This window comes from Acartia tonsa, chromosome 6 (assembly GCF_053477335.1).
Source record: "Acartia tonsa isolate MP-2025a chromosome 6, ASM5347733v1, whole genome shotgun sequence".
Taxonomy (NCBI): Eukaryota; Metazoa; Arthropoda; class Copepoda; order Calanoida; family Acartiidae; genus Acartia; species Acartia tonsa.
Window position 1 is genome coordinate 31,151,703 of NC_137265.1, and position 25,317 is coordinate 31,177,019.

Genomic DNA, 25,317 nt, shown 5'->3' on the forward strand with positions numbered 1-25,317 from the left:
TGCTAGCCATGGGGTTGCCCCCAGTGCCCAAGGTGCCAAGGGAGAGCCTGCCAACAACGTTTCCTGAGATTGCCAGCCCTCCAGAACCAATCTTCTCCGCCGACATTTTTATCAACGGCCAGCCGTGTCCACCTGGCCCCCTCTACCTGGGACCTCCAGCCAGTCCACCAGCCAAGCCCGAGTCCAGACCCGTCAAGTCGCGGTCTGATGTACCCGGAGCCACACTCAACTCTCAGGCCCCAGCCTCTCCCGGCGCCGTGCCCGTCAAGTCGCGGCCGGACGCCCACGGAGCCAAAGCTGGACCCAGCACTTTGGCCTCTCCCAGCGCCGAGCCCGTCAAATCGTGGCCGGACGCCCCCGGAGCCACGCCTGGCTCTGACACGTCAGCCCCTCCAGAAGCCGAGCCCGTCAAGTCGCGGCCGGTGGGTCCCGGAGCCAAGGCTGACCCCTCACCAGCCACGTATAGGCTAAGCGCTGTCACTCCAACTGACGGTCAACCACCCCAGCTCCGCACAGCCAAGCGGGTGGTCCTGCCTGGCCGCGGGGTTATGGCGGTCCCTGTTGAGCTAGTAGGCCATCGCACCAAGGATGCCATTCAACTAGCTGCCCCAGAACAGAGGTTTGGGGAGGACCTTGTTATTCCAGAGGGCCTGTATGCCCACAGGCCTGGCTCTGCCACTGTGTTTAGAGTACTGGTGGTCAATGAGGGGGAGGTGCCCCTCTTGCTGGATGCTGGCCTCCCAGTGGCAGGGGAGCTGGTCAAACCTGACATTTTAGAGGTCTCTGATACGCCTCCCCCGCGTCTCCACTCGTTCCAAGAACCTGCTGAGCCTATAGACATGCAAGAGTTGTGGGAGGCCCTGGAGATGGAAGACAATGAGTTCCTACGCAAGGACCCCTTGCTCAAGAAGGAGGTCTGGACTACGTTGTCAGAGTACAGGGACGTCTTCTCCAATTCTACCCCCGGCTGCACAGATGTGGTTGAGTTGCAGCTGCGCCTCAAACCAGGGACCCAGCCGATCCGCCAGAGATTTAGGGATCTGAACCCGCGGCAAGAGGCTGAACTGGAGAAACAACTGGACACCTGGCTACAGGAAGGAGTTATAGAGCCGTCGGACTCCGCCTGGAGCAGCCCCCTGGTGCCCATCAAGAAGAAGGACGGGAGCACCCGCTGGGCCGTCGACTACAGAGCCCTCAACAAGTGTCTGGAGCTGGACAGCTACCCCCTGCCTAGGATCCAGCAATTGGTGGAACGAGCTGGCGGGCACCGTGTCTACAGTGCTTTAGACGCGGTGGCCGCATACTACACCATCCGTGTGTCTGAGGATAGCCGGCCCTGCACCGCCTTCACCACCCCCAGGGGCTTGTATCAATGGAAAAGGATGCCCTTTGGCCTGGCTACGGCACCGTCTGTCTATTCCAGGTTTATTGCAGGGGTCCTAAACCCACTAGGCACAGCCAACCTCCAGTCATACCTTGACGACGTCCTGACCTTCCATCAGGATACCTGGGCCCACCTGGCCAGGCTCCGAGAGGTCTTGGAAGCCCACCGCAGGGGAGGGATCCGCCTCAAGCCAGCCAAGACCAAGTTGTTCCGGTCCAAGGTGGACTATCTGGGCCACACCCTCAGCCGTGAGGGGATAGCCATGCAAGAGGACTATATTGACCGCATCTTGGACTGGCCAGCCCCTAGCACCCCCAAGGATTTGCTGGCGTTGCTGGGCTTCTTTGGATACTACCGCCTGTTCATCCCAGAGTATGCAGACCTCACCTACGAGATGAATCGGCAGAAGACGGCCAAGGCCCTAACCTGGACGCCTGAGATGGAAGCCCAGCTGCTGCAACTCAAGGACAAGTTCCGCCAGGCCCCCATCCGAGCGCCGCCCAGGTTTGATTTACCAGCAGTGTTCCAGCTCACCACAGATTTCAGCAGCCGCGCCATCTCTGCCATACTGAGTCAATGCCAGGAGGGCAAGGAGAGGCTGATTGCCGCCGTGGGGCGCAAGACAACCGACCCTGAGACGTGCTACCCGTCCTGGAAGGGAGAGATGGCCGCCATTATCTATGGGATCCGAAAATTCCACGGCATCTTGTCCTACCGCAGCTTCCAGATCAACACTGATTCCTCTGCCCTGCTACAGATGAAATCACTGAACACATCCACAGGGATGGTGGCCCGCTGGCAGGAGGAGCTAGCGGCCTTAGACTTTACCGTCTGCCACAGGCCTGGCACCCAGAATACCAACGCCGACGCCCTCAGCCGCCGGGAAGATGCCAACATGCCAACGGCTAGCGCCGAAGAATTAGCAGAGCAGGCTGAGTATATCCACAACCTTGGCCAGCTAGGGGAGGCCGCAGCTAGCCGGCCTCCTGCCGCCCGACTGGATTCAGCTAGAGTATTGGAAGCCCAGACACAGGACCCCCTCCTGCTCCGTGTCCGCCAATGGGTGGCTGATGGCAAGGCCCCAACCAAGGCTGAGCTGCGTGGCAAGGAACGAGACGAGCAGCAGTACGCCAGCCGCTTCCCAGCCCTGGGGCTTGACGAGCACGGCTGCCTCACCACCACTGACCAGACTCTGACAGGAGAGAGGACAAGATACCTGCTGCCTTCGGCCCTCCAGCAGGACGCGTTCTTTCTAGCCCATGGGACCCCCATGGCTGGGCACTTTGGGATGGACGCAACTATCGCCCGCGTTGCCATGCACTTCTGGTGGCCCAACCTGGCCCGTGACGTCCGCCTGATGGTACAAACCTGCCCTGAGTGTGTCCAGAAAGTTACCAAGGAGAGGCTGAAGCAGGGGATCCACGTGCCCTCCCGCCAGGGGTATCCACAGCAAGTCCTATTCATCGACCTGGTGGGGCCACTGCCAGAGACCCCGGCTGGGAACCGCTACATCCTCACCTGCCAAGATGGATTCAGCCGGTTTGTCAGCCTCTACGCCATCCCCAACAAGCGCACCCTCACGGTGGCTGAAGCCCTGTTGCACCGCCACCTGGCCACGTTCGGATGCCCCCTGAAGATCCATTCCGACAATGGAATGGAATTTACCGGCCAGGTATTCCAGGAACTGGCCTCCCGGCTCGAGATTGGCCTGACACATCCACCACCCTACAACCCGCAGTCCAACCGAGTGGAGAGGTTTCATAGGACGCTCAACACAGGCATGCGCCTGTTCCTAGACAGAGACGATAACAACTGGGAGCCACACCTGCCTGCCATCGCCTTTGCCTACAACACCAAGGCCTGCAGATCCACTGGTGTGACCCCGTTCCTGGCCTTCTTTGGGAGAGAGGCCAAACTTCCGGTGGACATGGTGCTACGGCTGCCAGAGACCGAATATGCTTCAGTTCCAGCCAACGTCCAAGCTCTGTTGCAGCGCTACTATGCAGTTTATGATGCCATCCAGCAGAAGGAGGAGGGAGCCATCAGGAGGAGCGCGGCAGCTTACGAAGGCACGGCCAAGTATGAGGTTGGAGACTTGGTCTGGTACCTGGCCCCCCGCCTGGTGCCAGGGAAGGCAGCCAAGATTACCAAGAGATGGACTGGCCCCTGGAAAGTAGTGAGGAAAGCTACAGAAGTCCATTATGTCATTAAACCTGCCTCTCCAGTAGCCAGGATCTCAGAAGTTACCGCGCATGTAGGCCGACTGCGCAAATACACTGGAGATGTGACTGCCCACCAGATCCCAGAAGACATCCAAGTTGACGTGGACGGCGACGAGGATGCCACCGAGCTGCCAGTTGGAGCGACGGCGCCCGCAGCTAGCAACCCAGGAGAGTTCCCAGTGCACCAGCCAGCCGCAGCCGCCCCACAGCCTAGCGGCCAAGATCGTGACCCAGTGGAGGAAAACCTGCAGGAGCAGCCCAACGAACCACCGCCGCCGCCGCCCGCTCCAGAGCCACTCAGAGATGCCATCTGGAACCCTGACGCAGACATGGAGAACCTGCCAGCCAGCAGCGAGCCTGTAGGAGAAGAGCCAGCCACTGCGATGGAAGAGGCCGCCCCAGAAGAAGAAGAAGAAGCCATGTGCCCCCTGCTGATGACAGCCATCCCCATCCGGGTAGGAGCTAGGAGGCCAAGCAACCTGAATCAAGCAGGCGCCCCCATGGAATTCTATGCGCCCTTTGCCATCACCATTCCACCCTTAGGAACCACCAGAGTCTGCCTAGGCCTTCGTGTCCAGCTACCAGCCGCGACAGAACTGATCCTGCAGACGAGGCAAAATTTCCAGCGGCGAGGCCTGGCCGTTGCCAACCCACGCCTAGAAGCCAACCAGGAGCTGACAATGCTGATCACCAACCACAGTCAGACCGAGCAACGAGTGTCCCAGGGAGCCTGTGTAGCCCGAGCTGTCCTCCATCGAGCTGTGCCCCAAGAACTGCCTGTCCGGCGCATGAGCCGGCTGTCGTATCCCCAGGTTCAAGGCCTGGTGGCTCAGGAGCCACGCAACCCTTGAAGGGGAGGTTGTGGTAATACGACACCCAGACGGACAGGCCGTTTACAGAGTTGCTTCGCTGTGACTTATGATAACAAACCCCCCGCACTAATCCTATTATATCACTATCCATCTCATGACCGCTGTTAACCCCGCACCCAGCGGTCAAACTAGCCTGCCTAAATGTGGGGAGGGGACTTGAACATGCAACTATCACGAGTCCCTCATGCGCTTATATAATCGGGAGGCACTGCCTCCCCTTTTACCACCGTTGCCCCCACAGCCTGTCTACCGTCGGGCGCTAAGCCCTAGCGCCCCACACCCCCTTCAAACCTAACCATTGTTATATTTTGTTGTATATATATAGTAAACATAACTTGTAAATATTATTCAGTTTAAATATATAATTTCTGTATGATTGAATCCTGCTTGTTTGTTTGGTAGAATACTTAAAGGCTAGGGCCCGTTGAATCCGAACTCGTTACCCCGTGGGCCGAGTACGCTCGGCTTACCAGACTATTCCTTTATATCTCGTTATTCACTAATCTAACTGTAAATTTCTTCGCCCTTCCCAAAGAATTTCAATCTTTACAGTTTAAATGATCCTTGCAGTCCCTGTTAAAATTTTACATGAGTGGTTTTTAAATATTGTCAAAATAAGTTTACAATACTGTCATATTACTGTTTACTAGTTAACATAGAATTTTTAACATTTATTAGTTGAGAAACTATGTTATAAATCACTTAATATGTCCGACTGTCCGTTAGGCCTTCTGTAACGCCTATTATTTTCTCAGCTGGAATTTAAGATAGAATGCTGAAAATTTTTGTAAGGATTCCCTGTACTACTGAGCATCCTGTATATGATTTACTTGGTCTGTCAGTCTGTCGGTCATGCTTCAAGAGACATAGATACTTATATTTAATGATTTTTTTATGACAACTGATCATCTGCATTATATCTAACTTTGTCCGTTTGTCCATCCATGATTATTTTTTGAGCTTTGATAACTTTGATAATTATGAATTTTGTAATCCTTGTTTTTCATTATTAATGAACATTTAGATGTATATTAAGATCTGTAGAACCGATAAGTTTGTTTTATTTATGGGATGGATAGTTTTAAGCTATTTTCATAATTATTAAAAAAAATATTAATTTTGGATGTATACCCACATTGAACCTCGTAAAAGTGTCGAACTATGACGTCAGAAAAAAATAACAATTAACCAATGAGAAGCCAGTATTCACTGTAATTGACCAATGGTAAAATATATAGCGGTCTCTCATTGGTTAATTATTAATTTTTTCTGACGTCATAGTCAGACACTTTTACTGGGTTCCCCACATTCCTTTTTTTGCGATAAAGTCCCTAAAGGATAAGGGCAAAGCTCCTTGTATGGTATGTATATTCCTTTAACTGTAGTCATACATATGAATAAGAAAGTTTCCTGAAAAATGCAGAACCATTGCTCCTCCCCGATTTTCGAGACATGCACGCGTCTTAGTATAAATTAACAACTTACAAGAAAACGCTATAAATTAAAGCTTTTTATGATGGAAGAACAGTTTAATACTCATGGTAAAAGTTTAACATTATTAAAGCAAGGTCAACCCTATCCAAAGAAGGAAGAACCAAAAACTAAAAAGCTCATTTTATCCTGTGAATTAAGTTTAATAATTTATAGTATTATATGAAGTATTTATATATTTATATAATATAAAAATTTTGATAACTAAGGACTTATTGAGTTCTCCATCTAAGAAATCTTCACTGATCTCAGGATGGTTTTGGGCTGTTTCATCTTTTGATTAAGGCCTGGGAATAGTTTTAGGCTATTTTTCTGCTCTTCCTTACCCCTTTAAATACAAGGCCCCTAGATGCTAGGAGCACAACTGCTAGTTTTTAACAAACACTTATTAAAACCAAAGGCATTATTTATAACATAAAACTTTAAAACGTCTACGTTTAATTTTCTACTGGCTACTAAGTTACTTTATATAGAGTTGCTACGCATTGATTAGTTTACGATGTGTTTAACAATATTAGATAATTCTATAATAAACATGCAATCCATAGAAAAATATAAATATGAATACGCCTTCATTAAATGGGTGAACGGGTGTATGTTGGCTATATACTGAGTAAGAGAGTTGTGCACAGGGATTTTCAAGTGGGTGTCAACCTTGAGGGCAAGAAATGGAGTTTCAGATGACATATACAAAAGTTTTAGAAATATATTTTGGGTTACTCAACCCCTCCCAAACCTTTGAAAACCCTTAAAAAAGGCTTGGATGTCCTTCTTGAGGAAGTGTAAAAATCATGACGACAGGCCTTCAAATTCTAATCTAAAGGGAATGTTGTTGACACCCCAACCCCCTTATACCACCATTCCGCACGCCCATGACATTTTCATATGCGCAGCAATAACGAGCTAGTAAATCATGTTAATGAAAGTATTAAAAATAAATAAAGAGATTTTTAAGCATTAAAAAAATATAAAAATAATTAGTAAAGATTTAATTCATTGAGACAATGTCAACAAATCACTAAAGCTCCTGTTTGAACTAATGGCAGAATAACGGATCTACCTTATAAAGTGGCTACTAACATATAAACTACCTAGTTATCAATCTTTAATTTTCTATGTTTGTGTTTAATTAACATGACCAATACACTTTCCAATCGCCCATTTTAAAGTAATCTTTGTTTGTTTTATTTTCCTATAAGAGGAAAACTATCTTTTCTTTGTTAATTTTCATATACATGTGTCCCTGTAAATACTAAATGTACATAAAAGAAAACTACTTTTAATTTTTGTGCATATTCATTATGATGACAACTACTTTTTTCCTCTTCCTTTTGTCAAAACAAGATTTTGCAACTTTTTCCAGGGATAAAGGGATGGGACAATGGACGAAAAATGATTCTTCTCCCAATAATGTATACACTAAATTTTGTTTCTGCAGCTGGTACTTTAGGGGGAATGAAAGTTTTTAATTGACTACCACCTCCGTACCTGAACTTTTTCTCATGTACAGAAACCAGAATTCTGCAATTAATTTTCAGTATGGTATCGAAAATGATTGATATATGCGGAATTAGAACCGGTTTCCGTCATTGTGTTGGAGTGTCATAAAGACCTATTTGTCTATTTTAAAGTTATAGGAATTTTTTCTAGCTGTCTCTTCTACCAGTTTGCTTTTAAGAAAACCTGTCTTTGGTCCTTTACATTAAAGAAATAAATGTACATTTACATTGTGCTTTAAATATAAATTATAGTGCCAAGGACGTTTTTAACATTTTAATTTATATCTTTAAAATGAAATTTTACTTTTCTGTAAAAATTTGTTTAGAGAAGTAAATTAAAACCGAAAAAGTTGGGTAACAAATATTTGAATCTATATGAAAAGTACTTCATTCAATTTTTATAACCGAAATAGCCTAACCAAAGAAAAAGCAACAAGGATAAGAGCATCCAAAAGCAAGACTGAACAAATAAAAATTAGGACAGAATAACGTTGCATATAAGTAAAATAGAAATATTCAAAAATCCCAAAAGTTAGAAAGTTGCTTATAAAAATGGATTTATTATTACTTGGATCTTACACCTTATTTTCATGTACTCTAATATAGTGAAACATGTAGCTAGCTAAAGAAACGATCCCACCTATCCACCCCTTTTACCTCAAACCCTCTCCTTCTGATGGATTAACTAACTTACCAATAAAGGATGTCCATGTTAGCAAACTAAATTGTCAACAATTTTGCCCTGTCATAATATCAACTTACAATATGCTATATCCATTCTTACTCACAAGCTTAGTATAAGAATGTAATTTAGTTAAAAAATTTTCTTGAGTAAAAGTAAAAATGAGTTAAAATATAAAATGTTTAATTTTGCTTAAAAGAGTAAAATCGAATATAACCCTCGACTGCGGCATAACAAGCAGCGCATCCTCTTGTTGTCAGAATGGTAATAAGTTCGAATCTCTGCCCAACACTGAGTTAATAAGCATTGCCATACACAATTAGGACATCCTTATAAAGGTATTGCAATCAAAGGGCATTTAGAATGAAAATGGGCTAAACTATTATCAAAAGCGAAAATTTTTACTAGGTATGGAAATAGAATTTAATCTTATCTAAAATAGATAAACAAAATTAGTAAAATGTATATTTATAAAAAATATGGTTGACAACATCCAAAAAGCAAGGCTAATTTGCATTGTAGCTTCTCATTGGTCTTGAGAAGGTTTAGAACTATTTTAGAAAAGGTTCCCTCCCAAGAGAAATCAACCCTAGAAAAAAATACCATTCCCCCCCCCACAAAAAAAAATTTAAAATCCTAAGAGTTACAGAGTTGCTTAGGATAGACACACAACCTTAAAAGTAAATATTATAGAGCATTAATATAAGTAGTATGAGATGTATTTTGTACATTTAAATTTTAAGTTAGGCAAAAACTCATAAATATAAAAGCAATTATTACCATAAACAAAACAGGAAATATGTTTAAAAAACAAGGATGATAACATTTATAAGTAGTGACGCACAAAAAAAATATAGATAGACAAACAGACAGATTAAGTTAAAAAGCAGATATTCAGTGTAATTTAAAAAGAGAGAAATGGATCTATACATTATTGAAAATCACGAAGCTTTACGTTCTAAAAAATCAGCCATGTGACGTCATAAAATAAGGGATGAGAGAAGAAGTGGGAAAGAAAACCCTAAAAAAAGTGATGGATAATCCCTCATTTTTATAACTTCACATGGCTTATTTTTGAGACACTTTGTAAAGCTTCAAAAACAGGAAACTTTTATATGAAAATATATATGTTTTCTGTACAAACTGACTGACAGACAAATTGAATTTTAAAGTAGCTTCGCTGCTAAAAATAACCAAGGAATTTAGTTGTAGGTAATAAGGGAAACAAAAGGTTATGATTGGTAATATCCTTGCAAACATAAATTATCACGGATGCTGACAAATATGCATTAATATTATTAGAAACCTATATCTAAAACGCTGATCTGATAATGAATCTAATACATATACATAAGAACACTAAAGCTAACACATCAAATGTATTGACATTATATTCAATTTTACTAACTTGTGCATCTAAATCAATGTTAGAATGTTATACTATTTAATATTTAGAATATCTATCCCTTCCTTTGGTATACTAAACAAAAAAGGACGTCAAAAAACAAAACAAAAATGTACATTACAAGATTGCCTTACGACAGGGCACACAATAAAGATAAATAAACAATGAAATAGCTTAACTTTGAACTATTATTACAAACCTAGGCATAATTGAATTATTTTAGTATTTTGAAACCTGGTGAAAACAATTAGACTATATTTTCGGCAAATTTTTTTCCATGTATTTCAGACATGGAGGCTTTAATCCTTATTTACATTAAGTATGAGCCGTTTTTTTAATGTATATTTCTTAAGCTTATTATTGCTGCGCTACTTATTGATATAATTATCCTTGTTAAAATTGTAATAAAAGCTCCATTTTGTAACTATATAAATACAGCCTGTTTAGCAAAACTTAGGGATATAATTCAAATTGTGTTTGTTAACCTAGAGAAGGTGCCGTTTCGTAAGCTTATCCTTTTTCCGTATCTATTATGCCTAAACAGAAGTTGCCTGTAGTTTGGGTGTGCCTTTACTTCCGCAAATAATCACATCTCTATAATGTTTGTTTATATTAATGTTCATGTTAAAGACGTTAAAATGGTTCCTACTGCTGCTATGTCAGGTGCGCGACATAAATAGTTAGATTAGGGAGAATTCCTTGGCTCAACTCATTACCGTGCACAGTTAACACTTAACAAAATTCGTGGAATTTAAAGAGTTGGTTGTCTGGCGGATGTTACTTAACCTAATACCCCAGGTGTTTGGACAGTAAAAGAGAGAGTTTGCTCCCCTTAGTTATCCTGGGTTGTTGGACTTGACGTTAGAGTGTCATGGACAGCAGCCTATTGTAATAATATGCGATTCATTTAATATTATGATACATATTCGGATATGAATTCACACCGCCTATTTGTTTAACAAAAAAAAGAGTTTATTGTGTTTCTAACTGAATGGGCAATTATTTTCAGGAACCTATTTAAAAGCAAATCTTTTCCACAACAGAGTTACTAAGCGGTATTAATGTACAGTTTCAAAAGGAAAGATTTTTCAATTTATGATAGCTCCTGCAATTAGCTAATCTAAACATGTTAAAATTTTCTTATCGTCAAAAAATTTTTTAGGATACTAATCGCTTTTCCGTATAATCAAGAAAGCATTGGTATTAACGTTAAGAATATGTATTTATTTACATTTTAATTAAACTTTGTGATTAAACCTTTTTTTAAACTTTAATATTAAGTAATTGGTCTATTTATTTATCTTTTTTAAGTAATGACACCTAAGACACACAAGGATTGCTTATTGAATATGTATATGTAAAGGTAATAACCCACATTCATACAATTTATTATTCTAAAGCCTTGGTGTTTCTAAATTAGGTAAACGTTTAGGGCGAACTAATACCCATCCCTCCCACCCTTCAATCCTAATGTTAAATCTCTGTGTATGCCTTTGCAAAAAGATTAATACAAACCTAACAAGATTTTGGACAGAAAAGTTAAGTGTGTCAAAGACCACTTCTCTTCCAGGGATTAGGGGATAGGCCAATGTATAGTTAAATCAATCTTCTACCGAATTCTTAAATATTATCTTAGCTCCTATATTGAGGAGAATAAAAGGGTTGTAGATTAATTAAAACCCCATTGTCCCCTCCCTCCCCTCTCTTCTTCAGTGACTATTACTTAGATAGCCATTTTAAAAAGTGAAATTCTACTATGAATAACCCTTACAGCTCGGGCCCCAATTCCCACCTTAATAGATCGGGGGGGGGGGCTCCAAGAGCCCCCCCCCTCTATTTCGGCTCCTGTTACAGATAAAGACGTAAAATTTTTTTCTGGTGGTTCATGTGTATTTTTAGAGAAAATTACTTTTTCTAGTCATAGCAGCCAGGCCGCTCCTTAGCCGCTTTTTAGCGGCCAGCCGCTAAATTTTAAAACAGCTGTAGAGCGGCCAATTTTGCATCTAGGATGACCAAATTTTAGGACGAACTTTTATTTTTCATAACAAAAAAAATACTTTTTCTGATCATCGCCAAAAAACGGCAAATAACGGAAACCGCCATTTTCGGCGGTTACGGCGGTAAAACGGCGGTTGGCGGCGCCGATTAATATTTTTATCTGTTTGATGTTGCTCAAGGATTTACCAAAAAAATTTATAGGACTCTAGCTGTAATAGAAGCCACGATATTCATGATATATGTCTGTAGTAAAAGCCGGACAAAAATCGGTCATAAAGTCGGTCAGGGAGCGGTCAAACGGTCATAACACATTTTTTTTCAGAAGGTCATTGATATCTAAGTATTCACCAAAAAAATTTTAGGTTTCTCCTTATACACAAAAGTCATAATGTAGAAATTAAGATTTTTTTAGAATTTTTTTCTAATTTTGGTGCTACCCAACCGACTTTGACCGGACACCACGACCGACACAGACCAGATATCCTAATAAAATCAACTCTTGCCGACGTATAATTACTAAACTTAAAAAGTCATGAAGTCACAGCACTCCATCTTACCTACAAAAAAAATGAGATTGAAAAAACTAGAGGGGGGGGCTCTTGGAGCCCCCCCCCCGATCTGTAAGGGATAAAGGGGTAGGTAAACTATCTATTTTGCATAAAAAATTCTATAATTGGTTTTTTTCTCTGGCTCTGTAATGGTATGTGACTATAACATCTACATTCGTTTAACCGCCAACAGCTTATAAAGTAACATTTTACTGTACTTGATCTACTTGAAATAATCAATTAAAATTCAGTAAAAATTCTCAAAGTTTTTAAGTCAACGAATAAGAAAACGTTATCAAAAACCTTCCAGAATTACCATACATCAATAAATTAAACTACAGAATATAACGTTATTATTCTTTTTGAAAACATAAAAATCAATCATTATATAAAAACCGCCTTATAAAACTATAAATTTACATTTTGCTTTTTCCTTTAGTGCTTATCCTAGTCCTTTTGCAATGCTATGAATATATTTAAATTTAAATCATCAAATGGGCAAATCCGTCATATTGCCAATGGAATGAAATACAACCCCTCTTATACACATAATTGGGATTAGTATTCAGAGGCATCCAGAGGCTCTTGAGATGATGGCGGCTTGAATTCGACAACCCCCCCCCTCTCCCCCATTTTAAAACGTTTCAAAAAGAAAAGTAAAAAAAGAACTATTCTTTGTGAGGGGTTGGTAGTACCATCCCTCAAAATAGCTATAAACCTATGAGAAGCTAAACTGTAAAGGAGAACCGTGTCAGTTCAACGGTTAGCGAGATCCTTTGCTACAGACAAAACAAACACTACTTTATATCATAGGAATGAACATAATTGTACGTGTTAAGACAATAAAGATTTGTTCTCAAGCAACTTTTATCTTAAATTTGTCTTGGTGGTCGATATTAAATTTTATCCCATGCCACAAATCAAATTATAAAACTCTACCTACCCAGGGATTTAAAGGAATAAGACAATGGCCGATAAATTTATGTACATCCCCAATGATGATACACAAAATTCCCTCTTCAATTAGTAGATTACGATTATTAGTTGAAACGTTTGGACACTCAACTCAATGAATCAATCGATCAAAATTCATTAATAGTCCCCAAAGTTGTTGAGACAACGAATAAGAAAACGTTATTTAAAACTTTGGCGACTAGTGTAATAAACAGCCCATTGTCTCCTTCCTTCCTGCTACTTTCCATCTTAGCTTAAAAATACTGTAAATTCTATTATTTTAAATGAACGTGCATCTGTCCGTCTGTAAGCTAAGCAAAATAAGAAAAATGTTTATTCTTGGCTGCTATTTGAGAAAGTTGAAATAATTATTTTTATGCATGTTTATAATTAAATAGCTAGCTCCTATCTTAACCTATGCTTTTAAACTTTTACCAGGGCTTAAATCTTTAACATTCTCATGAAAATTGTTTCATTTATAACAATAAAACGATGCTGTAACTCATTTTTTTTACTATAATACCATAAAAAGTCTCTACAATAAAAAAAAAAATATATAGCTTTTCCATAAAAAAGAACTAAATAATTTATATTTCCTGTATTTTTTCAATGAGTATAAAAAAGCATTAAAATATAAGTAAAGGAAATCAAAAGTAATTAAAATGATATTGTGAAACGATCATTAAAATTTAACTGCAATTTCCTAATTTGTTTCAGTTGTCCCCCTCGCAGGGAATAATGTGATATTTAACTGTGAATTACACGGGCACTCAAAGTTTTATGACTAAGTTGCCTATTCGACTGGTTAAAAACTTTGGAAACTTTTGAGAAAAAAAAATAATTATTGGTAGGCTAAAACATTTAGTGTTCAAATTTTTAACCAATAATTCTAATCTGCAGAAGGGTTAATTTTGTTCATCATTATTGGGATGTGTATTGTTTTGTCCCTGAAGGGAGGGGGGGTTGATTTAACAAAAAATTCAAAAAGTAAAATACTAATTTAATTAATTAATGTTACAATGACAAAATTAATTATCAAGCACCATAATATTAACTATGCTAGTAAGAAAAACAAAAATGCAGCTGGTTTTCTACATTGTCAGCCATGAACATCGTTTTTACTGAACCAATAGAGTCGACAAAAAAAATATTTTAAACCAGCTAATATAGTCCACATAGATTTTGAATCGCGTATCTATAGAATGCTAGTATTTTTGACAGAGTTATGATTAGATTTAACATAAATTCTTATCTACTAGTTATTTCAAAGTATTACTACTGAGTGTAGTTATATCTTGGAACTAGGAAAAGGATTAAAATTGATCTGTGGACAATTTAAAACAACAAGATTTTTTACAGTCAATCTTTTCAATAATTTGTAGTGTATGTCTTCTGTGGTAGGAAACATTGGGCTGTTTATTTTACGCTAGTCTCCAAAGTTTTCTTATTCGTTGCCTTAACAACTTTAGGGACTTTTAGGAATTTTAATTGGTTGGTTAATTAATTGAGTGTCCAAACGTTTCAACCATTAATTGTAATATACAGAAGGGGTAATTTTGTGTATTATCATTGGGAATTTACATCAATTTATCGGCCATTGTCTTATCCCTTTAGATCCCTGAAAAGTATGCCACAATTTGTATAGTTATGGATATCTAAAGTATGAATCAAATCAGACCAAACATAATATCTATTACAAGAGAGGACAAATTATTAGCGCAGCTACCATGTAACTATGGTATGTCTGTGTACATCTGATTATTTCTATAGTACCAATCATAACATATGTTGTAAGTAGGAACAAAGCATCAGCGAAGCTACTCTATATATAAGGTATGTCCGTCCGTCTGTCAATAGTTCCTTGATGAATTTGAGTCAAGATTTATTATCCATTGTCCTAACCCTGTGTCCCTGTAATAATCTAGTTTTAATTGTTGTTGATTAATGAGTATAATAATGGTGAACATATCCTCTATATTTCCCCTCTGTCTTCTTACATCTTCCGTTCGGGGGGTGCACATCAATTTCCGCTCAAAAATCATATGATAAAGTCATCAGATTTGCGCATTTTTACAAAAAAAAAAAACTTTCACTTTAAATCTTCTATATTTGCTATAGTGTCTCGTTGAGAATTTGCAACCAGGGATAAAAGGGATAAGACAATGGCCGATAAATTGTTGTACATACCTAATGACGATACACAAAATTACCCCTTCCGCAAGTTACAATAAGTGTTTGAAACGTGAAAAATTATGAACCAACTAATAAAATTTCAATAAAAGTCCCCGAAGTTGTTGAGCCAACGAAATAAAACCGCTATTATAAAAGCTTTGGGACTCGTGTAACAAACTGGCAAATGGCCCCTGCCTACCTAATAAGCGGTGCTCAAAGCACACCTAAGTTTTATATTTGCAATAAATATAGAAAGACGAGATGAACAATCCTTTAATCAAACCAATAGCAACTTAGTGTAGGAACATTCAGACCACTTTATTAGTTAGAAATTGTACATTTTTTTTCAACTATATGTTAGAATATGATGAAGCAGCCTAGAGTGCTTAATGAAAAATGACGTCATACAATATAAATGATAGGCCAGTATACATTGTAATTGACCAATGGTAAAATAAACTGGCCTATCATTGGTCATTTGTATTGTAAGACATGATTTTTTATGAGGAACTATAAGCTGCTTCTAATCATTTTCTTATTGTATTGAATCAAATGTAACTAAAAGTAAAAAATGTCTGCTACAAATTCCTTTTTTAAATTAGACGGATTATTATGGCTATGTGACAATCTAGGGTAATAAATCTATTCATATTGCTTTCTGTGGTTTCATTTCTTTCCTTGGACAATAATGTCCTTGTCTCATGAAATCAAACAAGATTTTTAATTAGTTCTTAAACGCGAGCCGAGGCTTGTGCATTTATAGGCATGAAAGAATTAAGTGATTGTTATGAAACTTGGCATAATTATATATCTGATGATTTGTCACAATTAAAATGGCAAAGCTGCTCCATAATTAAATCTGATTAGGACAATTATTTATCCTCTTAACCTGATGAAAAGCCAGAATTAAAAAATTCTAGATGAAATATTTTTGTTATTTAATTTGGAGCTACACTTTGAACCATATCAAAATTCATAATTTATCCATTTTGATATAATTTTTCTTTTGTCATATAACTTTTTTTGCTTCTAGAATCAGCTGGTACAGTTATCTCGTATATTCGAGATTACGAAAGAAGTCCTCTCCTTCATATTTGCAGTTTATATATGACATATTATGAATCTGTTCTACTATACTAAGGATTCGGGAACATTTTATTAGTTGTATTTTAATATTCGAGTAAAACATTAACTAACTGTGGCTTATACACTGTTTCTTTACAGAAAATATTAAAGGTTCCAATAATTTATCAATTTAATATTAAAACTTCCAACTGTGGCCCTAAAAATCTCCAATTTTTAAAGTTTTAATCCACTGTGGCTTTACTGAACAATATTCTGTGACTGATAATTATATTAAAACTTCCAATTTCTGAAATATTTAACCCGCTGTGGCCCTCACAGGAACTTAAACAACTTCCTACAAATAATAATATTTAAGAAAAAAGTCATAATCACGAATGCCAGGGATTTATTATATATTTTAATAATTTAATCTGAATTGGTTTATTTCGACCATGCAGCATAAATAAAAGTATCCATGGCTGACATATTATCAACACACCAACATTCAAATGGAATAATTGAAATGGATATAGAATATACGTGGATATTATGACAGGAGAAAGATTATGGAACTCGCTTATGGTAAGTTGGTTTTCCAGTAGGAGGGAAGAAATGGGGTAAAGGAGGAGAATATCGTTCTTTTAGCCCGCTTTTAGGTATTAGAGAACAAAATCTACGGCACCCCAAAAATCGTTTGGGGGGGGGGGTAATCACCACTTTATGCCCCCCCCCCCCACTCCTTGGTAATCCTTGGATCCAAGTAATAATATATCCATTATATTTTCAATAAAAAATTGTCATGGCTTCCCAAGGAGGATTCAGTTAGTTTCAAAGATATTGAAATCTTATGCTTCAGAAAAAAAACACCTTACTTCTTTATATAATAGGATACTTAGGATGATAAAAAAAACACCAAAAATCTTTTTAATCCCATTATTCCTGGTTGACAACGTACAATTATATATTTATGTGTGCCCTTCTTAAAGTTTAAGGTGTATTACTACATGTGTTTTTCTGCAAATTATTATTTGGTGATTTTCCATAAAGTGCCTAGTCGAGTAGTACAGAACCCAGATCCAACTCTTAGAAAATAATGAAAAACAAGGATGACAACATCCATAAAAGCGAAGCACTGAAACGGTAGGACAAACGGACATTAATATTTGTATAGTGTCAGAACTGAATAAAGTGTCAGAATGTAAATGTATAAGAGTCGAACCAAAATTGTTAGTAAATTTGTTTAATATACCAAAAATCAGATCAATCGGATGATTAGATCACATGAAAATTTGTTGTTAAAAAAGTAAAAAAATCGACATGTTTAAAATGAACGTACGGACATTCTGGTAATGATTATAGAGTTGCTACGCTTTCTAAATCGTACCTAACTACTAAAGGATTCACCATGCAAAGTTTGAAATCGATAGGACAATTCTAACATGCCTAAATTAACGAAAAAAGCTATCCGTTACGGATGGACGGACGTACGGACGGACCGACCCTAATAATAGAAAAGCTTCGCTTTTAAAAATTTGATTGGTTGACTACAAACTAGTATAACTAATAACTTTAATCTACAGAAGGGATAATTTTGTTTTTCATCATTGAATATGTACAACAGTTTTACTCCATTTGATTAAATGTCAAATGTAAAATCTAAATTAAAATGTACGTGTTTAAAAAGCAAGTTGGCCTTGTTTAATAACCAATACAAAAATTAACAATGAACGTGTGCAAAAACCTTTTTATGGCGTAGCTGCTCTTTTATTAACTTGTGTTTTAGTTTATTCATTTGTCAAAAATAATATGTATATGAAAAAGATTAATTGTTATTAGGTAAGAATATGAAGAAGAAAATAATGAAACCTACTCATTTTACATAAATTATAAACAACTAAAAACCATGAAGCAGGCAGTCGAGATAAAGCTGTTAAAATAATTTTAGGGATCAGGGACGTCCAGGGGGGGGGTTAAAGGGCGATTACCCCCCCCCCCCAATAAAAAAAAGCTTGGACGTCCTTGCCTCTATGATATAAAAATGCCCCCCCCCCAAATTAAAAAACTGGATCTACTGCAGTTTACGGTAAAATATTGCTGGTAACAAATATTTCCAAAAATTTATGAATTTTAAAGGCTGCTAGCTGCCAAACGGCTGAACGTACAGATCATGCCCGCACACTGTTTTAAGCGGTATAAGAAGGCCTACAAATAATCTGGAATAGCCATAAAATAATTATGCATAATTATCTAGCAGTGCAGAGAAATGCGCGAAAAAGACCTATTTTACGCGTTTTTTCTTCAGTGAAGCTTTCCCTGTGCATCATTGGATCTTGGCTATTCCAGATTGTTTGTAGGCCTTCTTATACCGCTTAAAATGGTGTGCGGGTATAATCTGTACTTTCAGCCGTTTGGCAGCTAGCAGCCTTTAAAATTCATAAATTTTTGGCAATATTCGTTACCAGCAATATTTTACCGTGAACTGCAGTAGATCCAAAAAGCTTGCGCGTCCTTGTTAGGGATAGTACCTCAAAGTGTTAGATCTAACGTAATAGAGATTTCCTTGAAACAAGGTTTTAAATAAATGCGCTGCTTTGAAAAGCTAAAACCTATTTGTTCTTGTTAAAATACTTAAAATATGATTGACAGAATAGCATTACATATCAGGTATATAGGGATAAGACAAAGAAAAAAATTTTATCCTAACCCAAAGTCTTGAGATAATTGATTACTAGTGAATATTAGGGGAAGAAAGAGTTGTAGATTTATCGTCTCTTGTCCTATCCCTGTATCCCTGGTTCTATACAAAGCGTAAGTCTGACATTTAATTTAAAAAGAAAAATATATTTAGCACTATTATGTACAGACATAACTTTAAATATAAATCTATAATAAAGGTTTTAGTAATAGATTTAACGCAGGGAGGTAGGGGACGATGGGCTATTTATTACACTAGTCCCCAACGTTTTGTAATAACGTTTTCGTATTCGTTAGTTTGACATTTTTGTGGTCCTTATTAAATGTTGATTGGTTGTTTCAACCAATAATTGTAAACTATAATTGGGTAATTTTGTTTATCATTATTGGGAATGTACATCAATTTATCGGTCATTGTTCTATACCTTTAGATCTCTGGATTTGACCAGATCATGTACATTAGTAGCGCAGCATTAACTACGTGATAACATTTGTCATCGTGCAAATTTAATTATCTTATGTCCAATCATAGTATCGATTTGCCATACAAAAAACATTATTTACTATTTAAGTCGACAAATGGCATTCAATTAAAGTGGTAATGGCTGACATATCATCGACATAAATATATTCGAATGACATTATGACAACATACTTTTAACTCCTCATCATTTATTGGAAGTGAGAGTAATTAGCCTAAAACATTCCAAATGTTAAAAATAAAAATACAACTGCCTAAACCCTACCCGTACCTATGTGCAGCTCCTTTAAAAGACGAAGCCCAATCTGTCTAACTTTTGAGCAAGACGATTCCCTTTTCTTCCATCTCTTTTGAAGAGATTTTCTTTACCCCCCCCCCCCTTACCTTTTTCTTTTCCCTTTATATGACGTCATATAGGAATCGTCTTGCTCAAAAGTGGGACAGATTGGGCTTCGTCCAATTAAAATAGAAATTAGCAAGGTCTTGAAAAAACAAACAAAACAATCTTTACTACTCTATATAATAAGGTTGTCAATCAATCACAAAATACAATGTTTTTGCACAGTTCTTTTATGCAATTTATTAATTAATCCCTTGCTGAACAAGGATGAATTCCTTTTTAATTTCTGGTTCAACCCTCTATGACTTATAAATCTATTAGTTATGCGTCGTCGCCCCAAATTTAATCTTGATGAAAAAATGCGTGGGCGATGAATATAAAAAAAATTTGGTGTCATTTTCCTTTTTTGTTCAATTCACCCCCCCTCCCCTTCGCCATTCATGTAGATCTATTATGAAAATTAACAAGAAATTGCTGTTCAAAAGATTTTACATTTATGGTGTTTTTAGACTATTTTTTTAAGATTAAGATTTTCAGGGAATCTTTTTTAGTTTTCTAATTTCATAAGAACAATTTTGTCATATAAGTAGTGCAGCAAATAATATCTGAGATTGAAATATATCACAGTAAAATTAAAAAGAAAATAAGAATATATAATTGTTCGTCTTTGTGTCTGGCCGAAAAGAGCTCAAAAACTGCTGGACTAATATGTTTATAATTATTATGTAAGCTTGAAATATATCGTGTTTGTTGATTTTCAACAATTTTTTTATAATTTGGTAGGGGCCCCTGAATGTATCGGTAGAAAAGAGGGTCCACTAAACTGTTTTGGGATATTGTTTTTTAAAGTTGATTCTTGGGTTAAATCAGGTCACCATGAACATGAAGCTTTAAAAAACCAAGGATGGGTAGGACAATGACTGTAAAATCAATCTAGAACCCTTAGTTTTTTCAAAGTAATTGACGGCTACAAAAATCATAATAATTGATTGGAAGATAAATTTGTACTTCAATGTCCTATCCCTGAATCCCTGAATTAAAAAAAATGTTTACATAATAGTATCACCATCCACCCGTATTAGGTTAACTCAAGATAAAATAAAGGAGTGGAATATCTCAAATTAAGCACAATCAAAATATGGCGATTTCTATACCTAGGGTATAAGAATTGAAAATAAAAATATGAGAATAGGTTATTTAAGATAAAAATCCTATTTCTCAGAATTTTCATGTAGACATGCTTTTATATTGGTTTACTTGGTCTTAAAAAAAGGTCATGTTTGACATATTATTGATAAGTTGTTGCAACAGATAATTCAAGATTGAATATTTTAATAAACAGAATTTAAAATGATTATATCTTTCAAAGCTTTAAAAAAAATAACTTAAATTATAATTAAGATTTTTAGTGTGACACTGTAGCAATCAAATTGTAAGCAAGCCTAATATTTTAGTTCATTTTATACTCTAAATAAATTGTTGCTTAAATTATTGACTGCAATTATTGAGTTAAGTCTGTCAAGAAATTTTGGATATAAGAAATCCAACTTGTTCATTCATTTGAATAATGGAGTTAGCTTCTCTACGATTTGTTTTAGTTAAACGTGTTAAAATTAACCTAATGATATAAAACCTGAGGTTGGTTCATTAATTTGAAAAATAGGGTGAGCTACTCTACAATTTTCTTTAGTTTTAAATGTGTAACCCAGACAACTACTTGGCCTAAGTGATGGGGACATTTTTCGTCTGCTTGCTTGCAAATTGCTTTTTAATCTTTTCGTAGCGACATGACTGTGTTAAAATTTCGGATGTTATTGGCTGATATTCAAAGACCAAATTAAAAGTCAGCACAGAGTCCCCATCCCGTAGGTAGAGTTACATATAGCTCTTGTCAGCTCTATTCTTTTATTTTATTGTTAAACGTGTTAAAATCAGCCTAATGATATAAAACTTGAAGAATTTGATTCTGTAAAAGTTTATTTATTTGTATAATGGTTGTAGCTACTCTACATTCTACTTTCATAATTAGATTGGTATAATTGTCCTACTGACATAAACCTTACAAAAGGATATATCTGACATATAAGTATATTATTTAAACATAATGGGAGCTCCTCTACAAATTGCTTTTGAATCTAAGATGTTTGTTTAAAACTTTACAAGTTGGACTTCAAAATTAAAATTTACAAATTAACTTCATAATATTTTCTCAAGAATCTCTTCAAAAAAACTTACATTTTTAAATAATTTTTTTAGATTTCTTCTTGTTATTCTTTCTTATGTTTTTCAATAATGAACATTGGGTATTTTATTAAATCAATTACATATACTTTTAATTCGCTATTTATGTTAAATTTAGAACTTAGTCCACAGATGTGTTTGTCCATCAAGATCTCGCTAACCACTGAACAGATTGAGTTCTCCATTCTAGATTAGCTTCGCAAGATTTTTCTATTATCATACTTAAATCTTGGGATGGTTTTGGTCTATTTTGCCCTCCATTCACTAAATTCTAGGGGTACAGCCGCTGATTAATCATAGAGTAGCTTTGTTAAAAAATACCATTGCGGTTAAAAAAAGTTAAAAAATCCAAATGTTAAATAGATATTATATTCTTACCTAGCACGACACTTCATAATCCGATGATATGGTGGAAAAAAATGTTACTTAAAATCTCTCACCCACCTGGGGAGACTAACTATAGATATCACTTCACTCTGTGTAAGAGTATATTTTTCTATATAGAATGAAAAATCACTTGGACAATTTCTATTCTTTATTCAAGTCAGCAGGAGGCTTTTTAAGGCTCACTCAACGAGAAAATAAAATTTTTCTTATTTTTTTTAAAACACGAAATAGATTTTAACTTATAATATAACGGTAGCGTTTTGTCATTTTTAAAAAAAATTGTAAATCACTTTTAAAATAAACACTTGTAAATTGTTATTAAATTTTCATTGATGCGCTTTTTGGTCGTAGCGAGCGTTAAAAATCTTTTAAACTAAGAACAAAAATTCGTCGGAAAGATGCGAGGGGGGATATTTACCGGCGGGGGGTGGAGGGGGAAAGGAAAATGTTACAAATGAACGAGGGGAAGCTGGGGGGGTAGGTGACGGAGATTTAAAGTGGAAGTGGGGAGGGTTGTCAGTGGTTATTTAAGCAGTTTTTTGGAAGGTAATGGGTCAAAAAAGGGCCTACATAAAATTAGTTTAATTAGCTTTTAAGTTGGTATTATAAACATTTGTGTTAAAATTATGTTTTTCTATAATTGAGATAGATTTACAAAGTTTTATTATAATTGTTTGCTTTTTCGTTCAAGTAATACGTTCTTAGATGGAAAATTTACACCTTTTTCATCATTTTTAAGCAAAAATCTTTTTAAAGACAAGTTTTTGTAAAAAAAAAATAAATATCTTAGGTATGTATCTGTTTTCGAAGGGAGTGGAAATTTCAGAAAAGTAGCCTAAACCCTTCCGTGAAGTAATTGACGTCGTTTTCCTAATATTGAGAACTCAATCGGTTTTGTAGTTAGTGAGATCTGAACGGACAAACAAACCAAAAACTGACTTTAGAATCTAGGCTACTGTGAATATTTTCATTTTTCCATCACAACAGTGACAATATTTAACATTTTTCCTAATTTCTTGTTTATTGAAGATCTTAAACTTAACCTAAATTTAATAAGGTATTTAACTAGAATGTTTAAATGAATCAAATATGTTATTAGTTTATATTGTTTTTTTTTTTGGGGGGGGGGGTTTGATAGAAACTACAAAAATTCTGTAACTTTATTAAATGATTCGGCGTTATCCTCTTACAAATATTTTTTTCAATTTTGTACCACCATCCCCCCCCCCCCCCCCCCCGACTAACGACGAACAACTATTTTAGGTTAGGTTAGGTTTTAGGCTAGGGAGCCGAGCGCTGCGGCTAGGCAGGCAAGGGGGGCAAATTTCAATATTGAAAAAAAATTTTCTAAGAGGATAATACCAATGATTCTTTACATTTATGGATGATGTCATTCTTGTTCACAATTGGATATAGTGTGAAGGGGCATAGGCGTGCACATAGGGGGGTAGAGGGGAGTTTTACCCTTAGCCCCTCCCTCCCCCTCCCAAGAAAAATATTCCTAGGGGTGTGGGAGTGTTTGACGAAAAATGCTAGGAATGTAAAACATCTATTTGACTGTTTTCACCCCAGCACCCCTCGCCCACAAAGAAAAAAATCCTTGCACGCCCCAAGGTGGAGGAGAGATATTTTGAAGAAGATAAAAAAGTAGAAGTTGTAAAAATAATTTCTAAAATGTGTGTGGGCGCACAAATTACATCAAAATACAATCTTACTTATTGGGGGAAAAAAGCATGGCAACATCCATAAGAAGCGAAGCCCAGAAAAGCTTAGAATGGGATTAGACAAACGGACAAAGTGAGTTACAGAACAGATGGTCAGTTCTCATAACAAAGAAGAAAAAGAGAGAATATACATAGTCTTAAAGAAAATCACGAAACCTTTATAAAATAAGGTTTATATCTTTTTTAGCATGTTCGACGGACAGAAAGACAAAACAATGGATAGATTAGATCAGCTTATGTCTTAGGAATCTTCACTAAAAAATAAAAGACTTCAATAGCAGCCAAGACGAAAGTTTTGTTGTGTTTTAGAAGCTGGTGCTTTGCCAGCATTCACAAATAATAATTGCGTTGTTACTGTAGATTTAGACTGTGTTCAATGATGGAAAACCTTACCCATGGAGTTGCTGTTAATGAAAAAAATATGTAAGATAATTAGATAAAAGTTCATCGATGGAACAAAAAAGAGTTACAAGAAATGAAAACTGAAAACTAGATTAGGTATGACCCCCCCCCCCCCCTCCTATCATAACATATTTATATTATTGACACCCAAAAAAATTTTGTGGCGTGTACATTTTAGCTATTAAGGCATGAATCTGCAGCTAATTCTAAATCAATATGCTGCTTTGGTTACCAAACAGAGCAGCCGAAAACTTCATTGCAGCCGCTGTCAAAGTACCATTCTTAAACTAGGCGGCTGTAAACCTCTTGGACAAATGAGCACTGATTACGACGATTAATTCCAAATCAACTATTTGTTGTTGAAATATTTGACAATTGATCTCTCAACTCATAAAAGTCGATGAAATGAATGATTGGACGTAATGAAATTTAATTATTTATTAGCAAAGCTACTCTTTAATTAAATTTGTCAAACCTGCCGTAACGCTATGAGGAAAATGTGATTTTCTCGGATGCTAATTAAGTTAGTCAGCAAACGGAACACTGAATCAACGAGCATCCAGTGTGTAACCTACCTGTTCCATTGGTCTGTCAATCATGCTTCAATGACTTATTTTCATAGAGGCTTCGTTTATAATTTATCGGGTCCAACGACAAACGCAGGAGTCCTAAACGTCGGAGTGGACAAACGTCGGAGTGAACACTTAACCTAATCTATTTTAGACCATCTAATAGGTTTTTTAAATGCCTAACCCC

General features: G+C 37.2%; 1 protein-coding gene across 1 annotated transcript in view; it reads right to left on the minus strand.

The window, feature by feature from the left end:
* The window catches only part of LOC145322364 (uncharacterized), a 225,466-nt gene extending 202,659 nt beyond the window's left edge, over positions 1–22,807 (minus strand). Inside the window, exon 1 of the mRNA XM_080164348.1 lies at positions 22,427–22,807. The gene's annotated coding sequence lies outside the window, so the exon portion shown is untranslated. The remainder of the gene's footprint in view (positions 1–22,426) is intronic.
* Positions 22,808–25,317: the final 2,510 nt, after the last annotated feature.